We start from the raw sequence: 3,997 nt of genomic DNA, 5'->3' as shown, positions 1-3,997 counted from the left end.
ATCAAAATGTTTAGAATTGCAGGGGATTCTACTAGATGAACTTTGTAATCCTTTCCAACTCAACAATTCTATTATTCTAAGTGTGGGTGAGCCCTGAGAATGCTAGAAAATGTCACAACTCTCTTGTAGCTGATGGTTCTGGCCACTGATGCCACAGTCATCAAGACTGTGATGATCATATACACACTTACACGAGAACAAGGCCATCCCATTGAACTTTATGGAACTTAACATTTGGGTGGCGATGCATAGGATCACTGTAAAAAGTCTTGTTAATAGGTGCTTAATAGAGCTTAATAGCTGGGGTTGGTGGTGTAATATGACCTGAGCCCAGCTGAAACAGAAAACAGCTGACTGAGCCTAAGCTGTTCATTCTGGCAGATCATGTCATGGGATTTTATAAACATATTTATAAAATATTTTATTGAAGCTTCTAGGTTTGAGTCATTTCACCATGAAATTCTATAAGCTACTTTGTGGGAAAAAAACTCAGTCAAACATGAAAGACTGGCAAAAAAGAAATATTTATTGGATGGTACTTTGGGGGAACATTTCATACTAATAAATGTGTCCATTGTAAAGAATACAACTATAATTTAATATCCTAAGTAATGTGTTAATATGCATCCCCTGGTCACCACTGCTATGGTTTTAATGATTAATTAATTACTGCAAATTGCCACCTATAAATACAGAATGCTGTCTGAAGAGAAGAAAACCATCACAAATTTAATACTTTTAAAGGTCTTGAGTTAAGACATGTGTAAGGTGTCCATTTTTTTAAAAAAAAATGTTTTTGTACTGTAGTTAGAAGGTTTATGTCAAATTCTATGTTTGCATTACAAACTGGGGTGGGGACATTGATGTCCCCTGGCATGTGTGTGCTGTGCTGTAATATAAATGTATAACTTATTCCTTACATTGGTTATTATATTAGGCATTTTACCACAGAGCTACATTAAACAAAATGTATAAACCATTGGTGAATGCTCAATTAAATAATCTTTATTCATGAGTTTTCTAAGCTGTGCAGGCAATGTTTCACAGTGATTAGTTAGTTCCCGAAAATAAAATTCTCCATTGTCCTTCCAAATCTCAATAACAGCCATCCTATATAAAAGTGATGAAAATGGGTTATGAGCTGCAATAGAAATTAGTAACGTGCATCTTCATGGAAGAACTTAATGGGGAAATGCAGCTTTTTCAATGGGTGAAGAGGCAAGTCACCATTTTAAAGCCAAGCTGTCTTGGCAGTTGGCAACTGCTGTGTCCAAACCAAGAGACATATAGAGCTGTTGCCACCTCATTTCTTTGGATCATGGCTTTGGGCAAGACACAAAACCACCATTTTATTCATCATGCTCAGCACCAGCATGTGGCGTTCTTGCATGCTTGAACTCATGGCACTGCCATCTGAATTATGCCAGGCACACTCCTAATATAAGACTGGCATGCTTCCAAAAGTACAGGTGTGTAGTCTGGAAGCGGTGCCTCCTCTCCCAGCAGCCCCTGCTACCCGCAGCATGCCTACCTTGTAATTAATCATTGGTGCTGCCATCTCAATTGTGCCAGCCACACCACTGACGTGGGCAGGGAGGTCTGTTCAGTGTACTGCATACATCATTATGTGCAGGCGGTCAATCTGTCACCAACTAGAAAAAGTGGTGTTGCCAGGAAGGGGCACCAAGGCAGCTTGCCCACCTCATACCCCCATCCATACCTGGAGCCAGCCTCCCTTTTCATGCTGAGCAATTCAGTTACATGGCTGAGAACAGAAAACTGGGGGTAGCAACAGAGGTGAAGAGTTGTGTTTAGGGGGAGGCAGCAGCAATATGTAATGGAGATGGTGGGCAAATCCTGAGATCCAGATCTTGCTCCTCATCCGGTCTGTACATCTGTATGTGGTTCCGTGTTGAAATTCATATTTTATTTTATTTTTAAATATTTTTTATTAACTGGCCAATCCCATCAAATTAAATCACATCACATAAATTCCGAATTACAAAGCCAAATTTTGAATTTTGTTGGGGGGACCCATATTTCAAGATCCGAGGGGGAATTCTGATCATCTTCTTGTTGCTGCGTTAATGTCCAAATCAGTCTAGACAGAGTTCATAATTCTATCCCATCTTATCTTGCTGTTTCCACATCACATCTTGTTCATATATTTTCTCTTTTTTCTTTATGATCGCTTCTGATAGTCTCCTTAAGCCGATAAACACCAATAGTAATAATAATCCTGTGTGAATTTTCCGTTCTTCCAATCCTCAAATCGAAATTCATAAAAACCGAATGTTCTTAGTGAGACAAGGTATCTACTGTCAGACCTTGCTAAAATATGTTTTATGAGAAACGAACGTAGCCTTCAGATATCTCCTTATAAGCTGAGAGCTTTATCTGGTGGCACCTCACAAAATGACATTATCAATAAGCTTTCATTATTTTATTTTGCTGCATTGTATCCCAGAAGGCTAGGGACGGGGTGGCGCTGTGGGTAAAACTTCAGCGCCTAGGACTTGCCGATCGCATGGTCGGCGGTTCGAATCCCCGCGGCGGGGTGCGCTCCCATCATTCGGTCTCAGCGCCTGCCAACCTAGCAGTTCGAAAGCACCCCCGGGTGCAAGTAGATAAATAGGGACCACTTACTAGCGGGAAGGTAAACGGCGTTCCGTGTACTGCGCTGGCTCGGCAGATGCAGCTTGTCACACTGGCCATGTGACCCGGAAGTGTCTGCGGACAGCGCTGGCTCCCGGCCTCTAGAGTGAGATGAGCGCACAACCCTAGAGTCTGGTAAAACTGGCCCGTACGGGCAGGGGTACCTTTACCCTTTTTAACCCAGAGGGCTATACAAAACATCCAAAATGCACCCATCTGCCTGAAGTTTTCCGGGGTGATGAATGACTGAAGAAGTGTGCATGCACACAAAACCTTGCACCCAGAACAAACTTAGTTGGTCTCTAAGGTGCTACTGGACAATTTTCTTATTTTTTTATTTTATTTCAACTGCATCAGACCAACACGGCCACCTACCTGAATCTAGACATTAAAAAGGTAAAGGTAAAGGACCATTAGACACTTAAGTCCAGAAAAAGGTGACTATGGGGTTGTGGCGCTCATCTCACTTTCAGGCTGAGGGAGCCAGAGTTTGTCCACAGACAGCTTTCCAGGTCATGTGGCCAGCATGATTAAACCACATCTGGTGCAAAAGAACACTTGGACAGAAACCAGAGCACACGGAAATGCCATTTACCTTCCTCCTGCAGAGGTACCTATTTATCTACTTGCACTGGTGTTGGCAGGAGCTGGGACAGAGCAGTGGAAGCTCATCCCATCGTGGGGATTCGAACCGCCAACCTTCCGATAGGCAAGCCCAAGAGGCTTGGTGTTTTAGACCACAGTGCCACCTGCGTTCCTAAAGAATGGCATTATGCAATGCAATGCAGGCAATTGGAAAAGAACTTTGAAAACCACAAAACCATTAAACAAATAATCCAGCAGCAGAGAAATTGGTTTTTAAACTCAGTCATCTGCAAATATATAAAGGAGAGAAAAATATATTTACTTGACATCAGAACTTCAAATAGAGGTTGATGTGTGGACATGGCTAAGGAAGCAAATCTATGCAAAAGAAGCTGGCATAAAGCAAGCTTGTATGATGCTTATATCTGAGCATCTCAGCATCCTGCTGCTTATGTGTGAAGAGTACAAGATTGTAGTCCAGGTGTACCCTCATTGGATGTCCCCTTCCCTTTCAGTTATTTGTATCCTTAATGAATTTTCCACATCCTTCTGTCAGCAGCCTTCCATTGTGTAATCACTTACAGACTCACGTTAAGCCCTTTTGGAAGGGGCCCGGGCAGGAAGAAGTCAGCCCTGAGTTTTATATTTTACTTAAATCATTAATAACTGGAGACTTAATTCTCATTGACAAATCCTGTCTCAGCTTAGAATTTTATTGGAAGGCTCTGCTGTGGTAAATTATGATTTGTAATACTTG

General features: G+C 41.9%; 1 long non-coding RNA gene across 1 annotated transcript; it reads right to left on the bottom strand.

Moving 5' to 3' along the window:
* Positions 1-983: 983 nt before the first annotated feature.
* LOC309368905 lies at positions 984-1,852 on the bottom strand. Its single transcript, XR_014167960.1, has 2 exons — positions 1,721-1,852; positions 984-1,110 (listed from the first exon to the last, which is right to left on the bottom strand). It is a non-coding gene; the product is annotated as an uncharacterized lncRNA (long non-coding RNA).
* Between the last annotated feature and the right edge of the window lie 2,145 nt (positions 1,853-3,997).

Source organism: Podarcis melisellensis, assembly GCF_964234715.1.
Source record: "Podarcis melisellensis genome assembly, chromosome: 4".
NCBI classification, from domain to species: domain Eukaryota; kingdom Metazoa; phylum Chordata; class Lepidosauria; order Squamata; family Lacertidae; genus Podarcis; species Podarcis melisellensis.
This window is presented reverse-complemented; position numbering and strand designations above follow the sequence as displayed.